We start from the raw sequence: 18,451 nt of genomic DNA, 5'->3' as shown, positions 1-18,451 counted from the left end.
CCCCCCCCTCAAGAATCCTCAGTGGATTTGCCTGGTAGAGAGACATTATTTTTAGTCGGGCTAAAAAAAAAAAGACTGTCGGCCATCGATGGTGCGGGAAGGATGGCTCTGCCTTGATTAATTTAAATTGACGTTGGACGGTTGCATTTGAGGGGGAAGGCATGTGTCACGGGAGGATAAACCAACAGACCTGGCAACTTTGAAGTTTGTGGACACCCACTTCCCAGGGGATTGGTGGGAGGTGAAGTCCACAAAAAGTTGCCAAGTTTGAAAAAACAAGAGTCAAAAGGTAACAGTAGCAGATGGAAGGGACCTTGGAGGTCATGTAGTCCAACCCCCTGCTTACCCAGAAGACCTTTACTAGGGATTCGAACCGCCGACCAGACAAAACTTTGCAAAAGCACAGCCGAAGAGAAACAGCCAGGGCCATGAAATAAACCAAAAATGTGGGGTTTCCCGAAAATGGAGGCTTTAGTGAATAAATTAGGAATTTATTCCAAATGATTAGGAATAAAATGCAGAAAGCAGGGCCAATGCAAGCAAATGCAACTTGTTGGGTGCAAGGTTGTTTTTGAAAATGAATTGGTTTTGGGACATGTCTGTGTTCAGCCAGTCTCTGCACCAATTGGCCACAGGGGGAGATGGAGTCCAACACATTTCCAGGGACTGTCCTGATTATTGATTTTCTGCACTCTTAGTATAGTGTTGCTGGGGAATTCTGGGAGACGAAGTCCAAATATCTTAAAGATGCCAAAGTTGAGAAATATCATTCTAGAACCAAACCCCTATACCAGTGATGGCGAACCTTTTCGGCACTGAGTGCCGAAAAGAGAGCATGCGCATGAACGTGTGGCACCAAGTGCAAAAAGGGAACACTTTTAGTGCCTGCGCACCAGTGGTGGGTTTCCAATTTTTTCTACTACCAGTTTGCTTTTGCGCGTGATGCTTCTGTGCATGTAGAGAATCCGGGCCGAACTGGGAACAACCCACCTCTGATGCGCACACTTCGCATCATGCACGCTCATCTGGGCCATGACCAGGAAGAGGAACTGCCCAGAGAGCAGGCGCGCACCAGGAAATGAACATCCGCTTTTTGACATGTGCTCAGAGCAGAAAGTCTCCTGGTTACTGCTGCACATGTGCATGTGCCAATCAGCTGGCCAGCATGCATGCTCACACCAGAAAATGGAAGACCAGCTCTCCTGATTTCTGGCACTGCCGCATACACAAAGGCCAGCTGATTGTCGTGTGCACATACACACCAGAAATCTGGGAGAAGGACAGGCGACGCCAACACATGCCAGGCGACATGGCTCTGCGTACCACTTCGGGCACGCGTGGCATAAGTTTGCCATCACGGTCCTATATACTTTTAGTCAGCCCGAGAAGGCTTAGCAGCAGATGAGTGGGCCAAATTAAAGTTAATTGTCAAATCCATTTTGAGGTATGATGGTGAATGAAGCTGTTATTGTTCTACACCCTATGCATGAAAATTTGTCTGCCCTTCACTTTTCATGTTACACTCCTTTCCCTTGAGAGATGAAGTTGGACAAAGCTCTGTTGATAAAGTAGTTTCAGATATATACCTCCATTAGGTGATACTGAAAACAAAATGTTAATAATGCTAGCTGTTCTCTATCATTTCAAGAAAACGGGGGTGGGGGTTGAGACAGGAATGGTTTTCTCCCGCTACTCTCTGATAAAGTATTGGGAAATGAATTGGGAAGCGATAACCCTGGTGGCGCAGTGGTTAGAATGCAGTATTTGCTCATAGTCTGCAATTAGATCCTGACAGGCTCAAAGTTAACTCAGCCTTCCATCCTTCCGAGGTCGGTAAAATGAGAACGCAAATTGCTGGGGGCAATATGTTGATATTGCAACCCGCTCAGAGAGTGCTGTAAAGTCCTGTAGACTCAGAGCAGTGGTCACCAACCTTGGCCACTTTAAGACTTGTGGACTTCAACTCCCAGAGTTCCTCAGCCAGCTTTGCTGGCTGAGGAACTCTGGGAGTTGAAGTCCACAAGTCTTAAAGTGGCCAAGGTTGGAGATCACTGCTGTAGAGCACCATATACATCTTAAGTGCTGTCGCTATAGCAAAATATATCTTTTCATTTTCTCAAGGGAAATGTTTTCAAAGGAAAACCGAAACCTGTTTAACCAGACAACTTGCTACTTCCATCTCCAAAATATCCTTGTTCTGATCCACAAACTGTTCACATCACGTTTCCCATTCTTTATTAAATGTCATTGTCTGACATTACACAACCCAAATAATACCATCTAAAATCACACAACTTTATAACCTCAAGTAAGCCAGACACATATAGGCTGCAATGCCATTATGTTTTGCAGCTATGGAGTATGTGGAGAGAAACATCATTAAGCTATGAAGTTGTGTTTCTTTTACCACAATTCTTTTCCTAAACCATAGTTTACTGAATAAGCACTAACCTGTAAGTGATGATGATGATGATGATGATGATGATATCCATTCAGTTGTGTCTGACTCTTGGCAATTCTATGGGCTAGCTCACTTAATATCTCATGATATGGAAGCAATGATTCCATATCATGCTGTTGTTCATGCAACAGGCTTAAACCAAAACAATTCACATTATGGTTCAGTCAAATGGTGCATGAATCCAGACACGAAGGACAACTCAGAAGTCCTAGTACTTTTGAAGAGTTTTATTAGTTGATTTGTTTCAACACAACTGCACACTAGAACTTATGATTTCTTTACCTGGCGACTTGTCTAAAATAATGCATATACCGACTATTTCCTTTTAAAATTTTCTGATATTTGAACTTGAACACTTTTGCTTTGTGTGGCTGTAGGTGTATAAATTATAGTATAATGTAGATATTTTAATACTAAATAACTAGCTTAAAATTGAAACTATTATCACATAATATAAGCTGAAGTGGGTTTTCTCCTTTCTCTAAAGTTATGCTTAATTTTGTATAAGAAGCTAAATAATTTATGGTTGAAATATTGACATCCTAAATCATAATTAATATTCATTTACATTTCTCCATTTTCAACACCTTAATCTTTTAAAGAAATATATTAATTTTTATTAATTTTATATTATATATTACACAGAAATAATATGTATCAAGACTTATAACTATATAATAAAAGGGAAAAACAATGCATTTGCTTAATCCTTGAATCTCATAGTAGCAATATCTACATACACAGACATGCTCTTCCTTCCTTCCTTCCTTCCTTCCTTCCTTCCTTCCTTCCTTCCTTCCTTCCTTCCTTCCTTCCTTCCTTCCTGTCTGCCTGCCTGCCTGCCTGCCCCTCTCTCCCTCTCTCTCTTCCTCTGTGTGTGTGTGTGTGTGTGTGTGTGTGTGTGTGTGTGCGTGCGTGCGCAGGCAGGCAGGCGGGCATACATGCATATATACATACATGTACACACATACACACACATCTGGATATATATGTGTGTAGTTATTTAATTTCTACACTACCACTGACACTATGATTTACAAAAACATGTACAAATGCATGTGCTGTATTTTTCAATGATATGGCTAAGCATTTGTGTGAACATAATCTGTATGTACAGACCAATTTTTGTTTCTGCATCATAAGAAACATGAGAAAAATTCTCCCCAATTCTCCCAGTTTGTCGAGAATTGGACTGTAATGTAGGCCGTGATTATGTTTTACAAGCTGAAATCACATATTGTGTTAAGCCAAACTGTTCTTTCTTTGGGCTTGACGTGTGGCTTTTGTGTATTCAACCATTATATCTTGTAAACTGTGGTTTGTTATGCCTTCAATATAACAAGCAGTCTGAATAAATCATAAAGTTTTTTTGGGAATCACACTTAATGAGTTGTTTTAAATATTAGCTAATGAATGAAAAAGCCCTGTGAAAATTGATAATTGATTAGTGAAGTTTGGTCTTTGAACAAGGCCTCAGAAAATAGATGAAATCCACACACAAAAATTGCACAATTGCTTTCAGTGAATATTTCTCATTTCTTTCTTGGGAAGGAATTCAATATTCAACTTCTCTGAATGATTTAACTCTTAAGTTTATTAAGCAATCCTCTCTAGTATTTTCATTTTAGCAAATCTCTCTGTTTGTAAATAAGGCTGGAAGGGACCTTTGAGGCGTTCTACCTAATCCAATACCTTGCACAAGACAGGAGTCCTTATAAGAATTTGGAGAAATGGCTGTTAAATATTTTCTTGATAATGTCTAGCGATGGTGCACCCAGAACTGCGTAAGGCAAGCTTTTCCATTGATCAGTCATAATCTCATTGTCAGGAAATTCCTCCTTATTTCCAGGTTGGATCTCCCTCTGTCCTACCTTCTTCCTTTTCCTATTCTTAAATATGTAGCCAGAAGAATTGGACCAGCATCATAGCTAATCACAGTGAGTCTCATTAGGGTTAAACGAGTACACTTTTTTTTTTTTTAGAAAAGGAATCTTTCTAAATTATGCCAATTGTCTGTTGGTGGGGGAAACGGTGGCTCAATGTCTGAGATGCTGAGCTTGTCGATCAGAAAGGTCGGCAGTTCGGTGGTTCGAATCCCTAGCGCTACGTAATGGAGTGAGCTCCTGTTATTTGTCCCAGCTTCTGCCAACCTAGCAGTTCGGAAGCCTGTAAAAATGCAAGTAGAAAAATAGGAACTACCTTTGGTGGAAAGGTAACAGCGTTCCATGCGCCTTCAGCGGTAGTCATGCCGGCCACATGACCGTGGAGATGTCTTCGGATAGCGCTGGCTCTTTGGCTTTGAAACAGAGATGAGCACTGCCCCCTAGAGTCGGGAACAACTAGCACCTATGTGTGAGGGGAACCTTTATGTTAGTGGTATTGATATCAAATCAGCAGGATTAAACTGATTTAAACACTAACACACTGTTGGGCTGCGATTTTAACTCTTGGATTTAAAGCAGCGCTATCCATATTTAGGAGGGTAGACAAGATGATTTACAGAACGAGGGTTTAAAATAAATGCTTTAGAGGGATCTGATCCATTTGCTTGCAACTATAGTGTAGTACAAAAAAGGTAGCAACGGGCTATCTTTGCACTAGGATTGACATTGCATTAACATTACTCATAACTGGCAAACGATCAAGGAAATTAAATAAAGTGAGGCTGAACAAGGGCCAACCAAAAATGTTGCTTCCTTATAAATGATCTGCATGCATTTCCTGCCATACTCTTAAAAAACTTTTTTTTCATGTCCAACTGAAGCTTCCTTGCTGAGAGTAATTGGACTGATATTAAGATTCTTTATAGTGTCTTAAAATAGCCTTTTTTAAAATGCTCTCTTAATATCTTTCCACCATGAAGAGTACTTATATTGTAAGGATATTTCCTTCACTGATGCCCAGAATCCTTAACTCAGTGAAAGCTAATTTGAGCAAGGTCTTTCAAGAGACTGTGACCAAGAGACCAAGTGATTACTTGGTGCAAATGTAAGCCCTTGGCAAGCTACTTAACAGCATTTTATGAAACCAGAGGACAGGATTTTAGCACATTTCCTGTGACTAGGGCCGATCCATAAGTTGTAGACATTAATTTTTTGTAATACGAAGGAACTGTTTATAAAAATTGACCGCTGTGTAAATGGCTGTTTTATACAACATGCATACCATAATGTGGCTTATTTGGTTTTAAGTTTTGTGTGCATTTTTTAAAAAAACGCAGGCATTCTGGTTTGCGAAATCTGGTTTATTATTTAGCATGTTAGATGAGCCCAATGAATTTCACTTCCTCAAGTCAGCAACATTGGCTCCAAGTAAAGGAATTTTGTTTTTTAAGAAGACAAGGACACCAAGCACAAACTTCTTGACCAACAGACCGATAATTGCATGTTCTTTGTGGGTTAGTGTATTTTTTTCCTATCAGTATTTATTTTTTTCAATGAAAACTTGCTGCATTAAAAAAAAAAGTGAGAGTTTTGAACAAAATGTGTGCATGTGTGATGTATAAACCTATTTTTGTCTTAATGATGTTGATTGTAGATTTCACAAATCATGGTTCCTGAATAAAGCATGTTTACTCAAGCCAGGAACTAGCATAATGTATGAATTCACCTACCCACTTTTTGCTGTTTGAGTCTTTTTGTGTTCAAAATCTCTTTGGGGTTGGGGATATTTTTATCAGAAAGCAGGCTTGTAGAAAAAGTACTTTGAAATCATCCCTATTTGCCCCCTTTTTAATTAAAATTTAGCATCCATAAAGATTGCTGTTAATTAACAATACACAAATAAGATAAGACATGTATTTATGACTTAGAAGTCAAGTTCTAGTACATGAATTAATATATTTTTGTCTTCTACTTGGCATATGTTTGATAAGAATAAGGAAAAATTCTCTGCAACAGAATTTTGCTTTATCCAAATAGCAGCTGTTTACAATTTTCCTGAGCTTCCAGAAAGTCATTAAGACAGATGGGGGAATCGAAATATACATTAAGAGGCTAATTTATCAAGGAGATGTTCATTTTGACCGCCTTGCTCAGCATGACCTTTGCAAGTGCCCCCATCTCTTTAGTTCTGATAGGATTTTTGATAGACTTTAATAGGTACCACTGTGTTACAGCTTGCTCTTTGAGATCTTGGACATCAAACATCTTTGTAGAGATCCATATGTCCTTCTTGGTATTCACCAATCATCGATCGGCTTCACAAATCACACATCACAAAATCATAGACATGAAAGGACTATCAACTCCAGATCCTTGTTCATTGGAAAAAGCAAAGTAATTTCACCTAAAGGTCTAAATTTGTGTGAAGGCTTCTATACAGGAGCACCTGTTTTCACAGTAAGTATGTGGTCCTGCTATCAAATTGCTGTTCTTTGTTTGTTTGTTTGTTTGTTTGTTTGACGTTTAGTCAGAATATCTGTCCTTTAGTTAAATCCAATGTTCCATGACCCGTCCTTGTTCCATGTGACATATTTTCAGCCACTTGAAGAGTGCTGTCATACCCTATCTCAGCCTTCTCTTCTCAAGTCTAAATAGAACTTGTTGTCTAGTCACTTGATCGTCTTTACAGACATTCTCTGAACCAGTTCCAGTTTTTCTGAATCCTCTAAGTGTGGTGGCCAAAACTGGATATAGTACTCAAGTACAACCAAAGGGGGAAAAAATGCAACGATTTTTTCTTAGGACCTGGAAACAATATTTTTGTTGATGCCACCCAAAATTGCATTTGTCTTTTTTTACAGTCAAATCACACAACACATGGTCATTAACTATAGTGTAATACATTTTAACTGAGGTCTATACCATTTTGACTCCAAATTCCTCAAGATTCCATTTAAAAACCTATCCTCATGAAGTTTGTCATCCTTCAGTCAAACATTTCTTTTCCGTATTGACAGTTTTTATTAATTTATAACATGACATACAAAGCGAATGCAAAAATAAATATTAGGGGAAGTAGGGGAGGAAAAAGGGGAAGTGGATAGTGAGGGAAAGCAGGGGGGAAAGGAAAAAAAGGCATTGACTTCTGACTCCCTTGGTGCAGTAAAATAAGCACGGGTTGGATTCTACCGGTTCGGACCAGTTCAGGCGAACTGGTAGCTTCGACGATCAGCTGGGTCCGCCCACCCATCCCTGCTCTATCCTGTCCTTTATTTCTTGCTTTCTAGCTCTTCTCAATCGTGCAGCACAGCTGATTTCCCCCACCCCCAGCGGTTTTACTTACTGTTGTTGACTTGGAAGGTAAGCAGCTGAGCTTCTAAATTCTCCATTTTCAGCACTGTGCCTGTGCTTTGTGCAAAGCACACATGCGCGCAAAGCATGCACTCACCAAACCGGTTGTTAAACCAGCAGTAGCCCACCACTGAAAATAAGGCATCTACCCTCAACTTCTTACTTTTTCATAATAATATGAAGTCACACATTTGTTTGTTAGATCTTGGAGTGCAACCCACATTTTGCCAGCTGTTTATCATTCAGATAATGGACACCATACGGGCAGCCATTCACCTGCAGTATTCCTTATCTTTCCACTTCTCTTCCATGAACTCAAGAGACAGTTGAAAACACCAACTGAGCTTTCAGGTTCCTTTCTAGGTTTTCAACGTACAGAGTGCACAAAAATGGTCACGACAGTCTCATTTGTCCCCAGTTGATTAGCATTAGAATAGACACATTGAAAGCCTCCTTCAAGTCCCTAGATATTGACAAACCCTGGCACAAGTTCGATCGACCTGGCGAACGATGATCGACCAAAACTGCCAGACATCTGGGAACAGAAGAACAAGCATAGCACAAGAGAAGTGGGCACTCCGCAAAGCCAGAGCCGCAAATGCTGCAAGAATGGTACCCACCCACGTCTGCCCGACATGTGGCAGAACATTTTGTGCCCGTATAGGCCTTACCATCCACCTGCGGGCACATCGTGGGCAGCCCACAACCTGTTAGATGTCAAGGTCCTCTTTGAACACGATGGACGAACGTCATCATAGCATCAGAATAACTGATAGATGTAGGAAATTGTTCTTTCTTGATGTATCCCCTTCCTAGCTGATGGACCAGTATAGTTTTCTTTAGAGTCCTTTTGATAGTGAGTTACCATGCCTTTTCCCACCCCCCCTTGCCTTGTGACCTTCAGAGAACTCCTCTCCTCTTCAACAGTATCTTTTTCCTTCCCAGAAAACTCATAGATTATCAGTTTTTCAAGGTTCCTGGCGACTGCTTTTAAATTTGTGAGGTACAAAACATATTCTGTGTTTCTTACTTTTGGATGTAAGCGTTGCTCATGAGGCTTGCTCCTTTGTTTCATTTTCCTCATAATGAGCTTTCTCCCTCAGTTCCCACAGTAGCATTTGTTTTGTTTTAATCTGATCAATTTTTAATGCATCTTAGGCATGGCTGCTTGCTGCTGCAACCCTCTTTTTCTCTGAGGATCACCGCAGATTTTCAGTTCCTACAAATATGTTAATTTTTTTCCCCCCAGGTAAGAAGATGCTACAAGTACTGCAAGCATCCTGTTTCATTCGTCTTCCTGTATGATACCAGTGCTATCAAACATCTGTTATTTGTTCCTTCCTTAGCCTCTTAGAACAGTCAAGTACACTATGTTGACTTTCGTTTTGCTGTGCTTGAATTTCTACGTCAAACTTCTTGTTAATTTGTGCCTTGGAAACTAGCTGCCTTTTATTCCTTTGGCCTCTGCGTCAGCCTGTGCTTACTCAGCAGAAAGCAGTAACTCCAAAACCCGTAATAAGAAATCAACAACTCTTAAGACGTATCCCTTGCAATTAGTAGTAATTCAGGAGGTGATGTTTTCACTCCGCACAGCTGATCACACAGGCCCTTAAAAGGAGTTAGTTTGTGGCTCTCTCCCCTGATGATCTTAGCTACCAAAATCCAGGTAATTTTTTCTTATATCCTTCTTCAGTTTGTTGTCTTCATTTTGGAGTATTAAGTTCTATGAAATCAACCTCTGCAGTTTGTGAATCATAGTTTATGACTGGGTATATTGTGTGATCCTAGGAAGATGGGCTATTTAACAAACCATGGTCAGAACATGGCTTACCATAATGCGTGAGTTCAGTTTATATTATTTTATAACTTTTTTTTTTCCTCTTTGCTGTGACTTGCACATTAGTCTACAAAACACTATGGGACCATGTTTATGAAACGTTGTCTGTTACTTATGGTTTTCAGTTGAGGAGTATAATTTAAGTTTTTTTCTGCATCTTGCCCTAATTATATTTCTAGTCAACAAATACTGTACTTGTAGATTTTTTTTTTCAAAGGCCAGTTTTGTTCTAATATTAGCTCTGGGTTTCGGTTGGGTTATAAACATCTAACAAGCCATATTGACTATGCCAGAATCAAACAAGCCAAAAACATTTAAACCGAATAGCATAGCTCCAGGGCTGTATGTAAACTCCAAATCGCCTTTCGGTAGTCTTTTTGGAGGCTTCCCTTTGAACATGATTGCAAAAAACTGACCGGACAGTTTCTTGCAAGAAAAACTGCAGTTTCACTCCTAAAATAAAAATATTACAAAATTTATAAAGATAAAACTTTATTCCAAATTAGCTGATAACCCTGTGTTTCCCCGGGTATTTATTTATGGTAATCCTGTATTAGACAGGAAAAGGAATGAATTATGTCTATAGTTTCAAGTCAAAGTAATGCTGGAACACACACACACACACACACACACACACACACACACACCTCTGAATCCAAAATGCACACTATCACTGTCAAAAGTACTGTGGTTTGACACTATAGATATAATTCATTCCTTTTCATTTCAACAGCCGAGGCATTCCAGAGTTATGCTGAAACACACACACACATACACACACGTATATATCTATCAGTGGTGGGTTGCAGGCCGTATGCCCCGTTATGGGCGTACTGGTGCCTGCCGGGAGCACCAGGTACTGTTCCGATATGGTGCTCCAGAGGGCCCTTACCTGTATTTGAGCTCTTCGGCACTTCTGCGCACACGCACAGAGCGTACAGTGCCTGCGCAACACTTCGTCAAGCAGCTGGAGTGTCGCGGAGGCAAGGATGAATGCGCGCGCTGAGCACGTGTATATGCGTTCATGTGGTGGACGCCAAGCCCCGTTACACCATACCAGTTGCAACGGGATCCAGAACCCACCACACACACACACACACACACACACACACACACACTCCTTTGAATGTTGTGGGATTAATCACTATGGTTGTAGACACGATAAATGGATTGTATCACACTGCATAAACACAACTCTTAAGATTCCTCCTTCCCTGATCAGAGGTTTACTAGACACATCCCAACTGAAGTTACATGAAAATATGTGAATATTCAAATCTTGCAAATTGGGGGATTTTTTCCCCAAACCCCAGCCAAAGGAGAGCTGTAGTTGTTTTTAATATTGAGTCTTGCATACAAACATTTTATCCTTGGCCCCCTTCTCAGAGCATGACTTCATTTAATAATAATATTTATGGCACACAAATCGGGGTATCAACAGCCCTGTGGAGTCTGAAGATCTTAAATGTCAAATTGCATTTATCACAAATACACAGTTTTCACCTTTCAAGAGCCAAGCTCCCAAATATGACCACACACATTCCAGTTTAACTACTTTGAAAACTTTCCAAAAGATAAAGTTGCTATTTAAAAAGTTTATAATTTACATTTTAACCCCAATCCAAACTACACTAATCTTCAAAGGGAGCTGAACTTTATTTATTAGGTACTTGAGAGAATGGATTATTTTACGTGTAATTCAAATGGACTAAACAGTGTTTCCACTCATACTCTATATATTATACTATTTGTGTGGCCATGATGAGGTAACAAGATATATATTTCATTGAGATCTACTGTTAGAAATCAACTATTGGTATTAGTGGAATGGCGTTTGAATAGGTTGTTTGGAAATACCATTTTTATATCTACTTACTCTCTATAGTACTCTAGAGTTACTCTCTAAGGCCCAACCTAGGAAAAAATACAATAAGGCGAAAGGATAGGATACCCCCATTTTGTCTTGAAGATGAAGTGCTAACCCTGTATTGAAAATCAATCAGTTGTAGTCACTCTTTCCCAGCTGGAGTTGATTTATTCATTTTAAAAAATTGTATTAACCTTGCCTTTTGTCAATATGGCTTAAATCAGTGCCTTTCAAAACTTGGCAACTTTTAAGATGCGTGGGCTTCAACTCCCAGAATTTCCCATCAGTATGCTGGTTAGGGAATTCTGGGAGTTGAAGCCCACACATCTTAAAGCTGCCAAGGTTGAGAAATACTCCTTTAAATCGTTCTGCAGCAACCCACTGTATCTGCATACTATTACAGCCCAGGGTCTACTCTCCTAGCCTTCCAAGCCCAACTCAGGACAGCTGGGTCTGCTTTTTTCCTGGTACATCTGTTTCCAAGCATCCTGGTATCTTCCCATTCAACAAATGCCTACAGAAGAATTGTGAGAAAGCTAAAGGAAAAAAAATGGGATGAACTCCTAATATAAACAATCAACAATGGGAGAGGAGTTCCATTAGTTGCTTTTTGTATAAACAATCATTCAATCCAAGCTGCAAAAAAGGTCTAGGAAGAAGAGACTCAAAACAGAGAGATTCCACCTTAATGAATCCATTAATAACAGAGGGCTGGAAGTGGTTACCTTAATGCCATTTAAAAAAAAAAAAAAAATAACGCTCCTTCTTGAAATTCGTGATTCTTGCTTCCTTGACTGGGTTCTGCAGTATGGAATAGACAGATGTAAATGTTGCAACACAATCTGGCTTTGTTTAGGCCTCATACTAAATCACAGTTTATGGGAAAGATACTGCTTGGGCTTCTGAATTAAGCATCCCCCTTACCTGTTTCCCTTCACTTGCAGAAGCATTTATTTCCTGGTTTGAACTAACCAATTTGTCACTGCTGTGCTAAATCATGATTTTAGTCAAGCCCATTTTATCCAACACAACTAGAAAGAGATTTTCTGTTAAATTTGTAGCCTTGAGCATCACATGAAGCATCTCCTAGTTCGTTAAGCTATTCATAATGGCCTTATTCACTTATTGCACTCAGTTGAAATCAAAAGAATCCATTATGCCTTGACCCCAACATGTGAAAATAGCCATTGTGGTTTAAAGCAATATTTGGTTGGCTAAACCAGCAAAACATCTCAGGCCTGACATTTTCTTTCAAAACTGACCAGAGATTATTTTAATTTAAAATCCTTGATTCAAATGCAATGACAAATCACTTCTCTCGTGTAAAGAAAAACTAAATTTGACAGGAATCCTTATGATTATGTGGGAGGTGAAAAAATAAAGTTGAAAATATGCAAAGTAGAGGTTTTTTCTTTTGCACATTCTAGCTTCTGTCTCAGGGGTGTCAAACTCAAATTTCATTGAGGGCTGTGGTTGACCTCGGGGAGCTGGGTGTTCATGACCGACAGGGTGGGTGTGGCCAATTTGACACCACACACTGGGCATGGCTGACTGGGTGGGCGTGGCCAGTTTGACGCCACTCCCCAATCTGCTGGCTTGTTTCCTCTTTGCATTGGGTAGACTGGGCCAAAGCGACACAGGCTGGCCCCTTACATTTTCCAGGATGGCCCCGTAAGCCAGATCCAACCACATCACGGCCCGCATGCGGCCTGCGGGCCTTGTGTTTTGATACCCCTGTTCTATGTTGTGCTTGAACCATGCTGACTAATCCAATTCAAATGATCCATATAAAGTTGCAAGAATTTGATCAACCAGGAGATGACAGCACAGAGATAGAGAAAACTCTTAACTCTTTGTTGCCCTCTACTGGCTGAATCAGACTCTAATATTAATGAAATTTGTCAACCCTCAGCCTTTGAACTAGCTCTTTATTACTTAAAACAGTGGTTCCCAAACTTGGCAACTTTAAGACTTGTGGACTTTAACTCCCAGAATTCTCCAGCCAGTAGAACTCTGCTGGCTGGAGAATTCTGGGAGTTGAAGTCCACAAGTCTTAAAGTTGCCAAGTTTGGGAACTACTGACTTAAAAGATCAGGCAACATGATTCTGTATGGCCTACATTGTATTTGTTCTAGTAATAAGCACAAAAATGTAAGTACTGTTCTTTTTTCATAGAAATAGCAGGATAATTCTGTTGCATGCCATATTTTTCCCACCATCTCTTTTACTCATTATTTGTTTTTTTATACATAACTTGTTTGAATTGTTCAAATTGTATTTTCAACTTATTATTTTAGTAGTTTTTAAGAAAATCAAGGAAATTATTGAATAATGCAGCATAGATCTGGTAGAACAGAGAACTGCCTAGCTATCTATCTAGCTAGCTAGCTATCTCTATCCATCCTTCCATCTATTTCCACCATTTGATTCAGGATCACTTTACATAATCATCTATTCACATTGCAAAATTGTTTTGTTTGTTGGCTGTATATTATGCTGTAACTAAAGAATTTTTTGTATTGTTTGAAATTTGCCTTTCCATGTACTCTTCATAAAGAATACAGTCCCTCTTGTAGAAAGCTATTGTACACTTTTCATGCTGAACTGATCTTTTCTACATGCAGAGAAAAAACTGTGAGGCCATTCAATCTCGGGCGTCAAATGACACAATAGAAAGTTAAGTTATACCATTTGATCTTGCTGATTAGGCATTTTGAAAATATATTCGTTGCCATGCTATTCTTATTCATTGCTTCTAATGACTTCTCATTCAAGGTACTGGTCTAGTCTATAGTCCTCTTTAACACATTGTTCAGGTTGCCCTTTAAACCTCATTCAGGGATTACAGAAGGATGCCAGGAACATAAGAAAATGGCTAACATTCTTTCAGTAAAATTAATATTTTAATAGCAATAGCAATAGCAGTTAGACTTATATACCGCTTCATAGGGCTTTCAGCCCTCTCTAAGCGGTTTACAGAGTCAGCATATTGCCCCCAACAACAATCCGGGTCCTCATTTTACCCACCTCGGAAGGATGGAAGGCTGAGTCAACCCTGAGCCGGTGAGATTTGAACAGCCGAACTGCAGAACTGCAGTCAACTGAAGTAGTCTGCAGTGCTGCATTTAACCACTGCGCCACCTCAGCTCTTTAAAAATTATTATATACTGTGAACTGCATTCAAGACTCATGGCACCTGTTTTATTTTTTGCCATCTTAACATAATAAGTGATGCTTTCCATACTGTTCCTATTTCACCAAGCAGAGTTTTTTGCAGCTACTGCTTATATATGTGCATCCATGCATGTATGTATATGTATGTATGTCATATTAGGGACACAATGGCTTAGTGGCTAAGATGTCAATCTGAAAGGTCGGTAGTTAGAATCCCTGGTGGCACGTAACAGAGTGAGCTCCCGTTACTTGTCCCAGCTTCTGCCAACCTAGCATTTCGAAAGCATGTAAAAATGCAAGTAGAAAAATACTGTAGGAACCACCTTTGGTGGGAAGGTAACAGCGTTCCGTGCGCCTTCGGCTTTTAGTCATGCCGGCCACATGACCACGGAGATGTCTTCGGACAGCGCTGGCTCTTCAGCTTTGAAACGGAGATGAGCACCGCCCCCTAGAATTGGGAATGACTAGCACATATGTATGAGGGGAACCTTTACCTTTACGTCATGTTGGCTGTGACTGATGGTAATTGTAATACAATACATCTAGAGGGTGCCAGGTTGGGGAAGGCTGTCTAGTGAGATCTTCAAGATGGCAAGAATGGTAAAAATCACACTGAAATATATCTTTGAGGTTAATTCTAAATGATTCAGCAGAAATGCAATTTTCTATTCGGGGACATGCGTCATTATTCACGATGGTATGAATAACAGTGGGGAATAAACAAAGATAGCATCCCTGTCTGATAACAGAACTAGGCCTGGGGAGCAAAATTTTCAGTAGAATATCTCTTTCTTCTTGCTACAACTTACCTCAGTAGAAGATACAAGAGGAAAGTTTTTTTAGTTCACTGATGTCAATAGTCCAGTAACTAGGAGCTCATGTGGAGACCCGAAATAGAGAAATAATTGTTTGCTTTTAATTGATTTGTTTGTTACCTGCTTTAAAATATTCAAATCTGTTCGATCGTTTCGAATGATCCTCATGGCAACTGACTCATATTTATGACGGTTGCAGTGTTCAGGGATCATGTGATCCTCTTTTGCGACCTTCTGACAAGCAAAGTCAATGGAGAAGCCAGATTCCCTTAACAGCTGTGTTACTAAGTTCACAATGGCAGTGATTCACCGAACAACCATGGTGGGAAAGATCGTAAAACAGAGCAAAATTCGCTTAACCAATGTCTTGCTCAGCGACAGAAATTTTTAGCCCCACTGCGTTTGTAAGTCGAGGACTGCCTGTATTGATAATAGGGATATATTGCACAGCTTTTAGTAGTAACACAAAAACTCTAACTCTTCAAAAGGCTTCTGCCCATTTATGAAAATCTTTTTATTGGAAAACCTGACTCTCTGGCCTTCAGGTGTGGGAACAGTTGAGCAGATGGATGCCAAGAAGGTGTCCAGAAAATGCCATATTGCCTGTAAGCCTTTATTTAGTGAATGTGGCAGACACGGTGAAATAGCTGGTGTTTATGCAAGGCCAAATATTTCTATGGCTCAACAACCTGGATCAAAGTTTCTGTGATTTGGCTGTTTTTTTGAGGTAGTATGCTCTTAGACTTCCATCTGTTACAACTTATAAATTATGGTTTCTGGCTTGGAGTAATAGTTAATCCTAGCCAAATATGTTCTGTTAAACAAATAATGTTAAAGAAGCCATTAGAACCCAGCACTAAGTTATGGTTTAACTATGGTGCCCTGTCTTAAGGCCATAACTGCTTGCTTTTATTTATGGTTTGTTGACTAAGCTACAGTTGTGTAAAGTCAAACAACACACTAAGCCAAGATGAATCAAACTAGATTATAACTCAATCCATCCATTGTATGACTCCAGCCATTGTGGTTTAATAGCCATGGATTATAGTGTAACCTGTTGTATGAATGCAGCCAATTCCAACTCAGACAGATAAAACATAGCTCTATATTAATACAGTATGTGTGAACCCAGTGGTTAGGAATATCAGGAAGTGATATTTGTGGTAGATTTACCGTCCTGTCCCAATCCAGTCATTATTGCTTTATAATCCTTAATTTATGATTTAGAGAGATGAAAATCACTTTCATTGTAATTGGAGTTCAGGAGAAATTGACCTAACCTTCAGCTTCATGAAGTTTTGCCTACGTGTCCTGAGGCCAGCCATCTCCAATCCAGTGTCCTTCCAGATGTGTTTAAGATCACAACACTCAAAGTTTCCAGTGAGTGTAGCCTGGGAAATCTGGGAATTGCAATTTCCATACATCTGGAAGGCACTAAGTTAGGAAAAGCTTTTTGTATTATTTCTGAGGGTATTCAGGTCCTATGACATAACTGATCCCAGAGTTTTCTCCCACCACCCATGGTGGTCTTTGAGACACTTTAAACAACTTGCCTTTAACTTTTATGTTTCTTTCTTTTTTTTAACGGATTCTTTGCTCATGGTTTATAAAGTATTGTTCACTCATGTATGCAAGACCTTATATAAGCGGTAGGTATTTTTATGGCTGTTTTCTGCAGCTCATCTTCTCTAGCCCCAGGACATCTGACGCTACTGGCTGCTTCTCTCGGATTTTCCCTTTTCTATCGAATTCATTCACTCACACCTTTTTCTCTGCTGTTTTAATTTGTATTTTTTAAAACTGATCTAACCCACACGGATCTTAATGCGGTTCATACTGCTTTCTGGAATTTGCGCTGTCTAGTATAAAACTGCTGGGAATCTTGAGATGAAAGCAGTGACATTTTTGATAGCTTCAGGAAGCCTGAAAAAGTGACACCGCCGAGGCTGTTTTGCCAATTGCCCTTAGCCATAATGTGGCTGATTTATTTGTGGCTTGGTATGTTATAAATAAACAACCATTGTAGGCTATCAGCTATGGTTTGTGGCTTGAGGGGTGAACTCAGAAATTGTTTATCCGATGAACTGTTGCAAAACAGCTGTGGTTTACGGGAATCCCAGGCAATAACAAGGACCGGAGATAACTGGGAAAGACTATTATGAAAATGCAACTGGCAGGTAGAAAGGAAAGGAGAAGGTGCAATCAAGCTTTTTCAAAGAAGCTGTTGTGTGTTTAAGATTTTAATCCTGGACACCCAAATAGGGAGATTGAATTCCACTGCTTATACTAGCTAGTATATGTTAATGCTAACTTTTGGTTTGTTTTAACCACTTCGTCATGCGATCCAAAAATAGTTTTGGCCATACCACGTTATTAATGTAAACCACAGCTTCCAGACCATAATGGAGGAGTTCTCCAATTATGCTAAGGAAAAAAATAATAATTCAGGAAAGATGTAGGACTGGTGCAGGGATGCTACATTTGGGGACGAGCTTGAAATCTTTGCGCCTTTTTTTCTTTCTTTCCGGGTTTGAGAGTTAAATAAAATAATTTGAAGAAATCTGTTGGAGGCTTAATGGATCATTTTAGGTGATACATCATTCTTTTTTTTAAAAAAGGCTTTGTTGAATTAAAGCTGGAACCATACATCACTTGGAGTCCTATTTTGAAAATAGAGCTCATCAGTGCAGAAACTAATTTAAGCAGCTTATTCTACTAATTGCCCAAACATTAAGGTTTTATACTGAAACATCAGTTTTCAGAAATACGTCTGCATGTAATTTATGTATGTCTGCTGAATGTTGATATACTCACAGGACGCACATCGTGGGAGTATAAGTTAGTTTTACTGAACATGAAGTTACAGTTAGTAAAACACAAATCTGTTGTTGTTTTTCATGATCTATGAATCCTTGCTAAAATCCATTTGGCTTCATCTCAATTACAGTGAAGTGTTTATAGTAACATTTGCGAGCATTTATTAATTAACATTCTTTATTGTGTTTTTTCCCTCTCTTCCCTGAAGCATTTCTGCTTACACTTCAGCTAGCTAGATCTCATGTT

At 39.5% G+C, this 18,451-nt stretch overlaps 1 protein-coding gene across 1 annotated transcript in view; it reads left to right on the top strand.

The window, feature by feature from the left end:
- The window catches only part of WNT5B (Wnt family member 5B), a 128,416-nt gene that overhangs the window by 67,234 nt on the left and 42,731 nt on the right, over positions 1-18,451 (top strand). The gene's annotated exons all lie outside the window — the stretch shown is intronic.

The sequence above is a fragment of the Thamnophis sirtalis genome, unplaced genomic scaffold, assembly GCF_051295495.1.
Source record: "Thamnophis sirtalis isolate CommonGarterSnake01/CBP01778 unplaced genomic scaffold, rThaSir2_p1.2 scaffold_9, whole genome shotgun sequence".
NCBI lineage: Eukaryota > Metazoa > Chordata > Lepidosauria > Squamata > Natricidae > Thamnophis > Thamnophis sirtalis.
The sequence above is the reverse complement of the archived record's forward strand: the minus strand, read 5'-3'. Positions and strand labels throughout refer to the sequence as shown.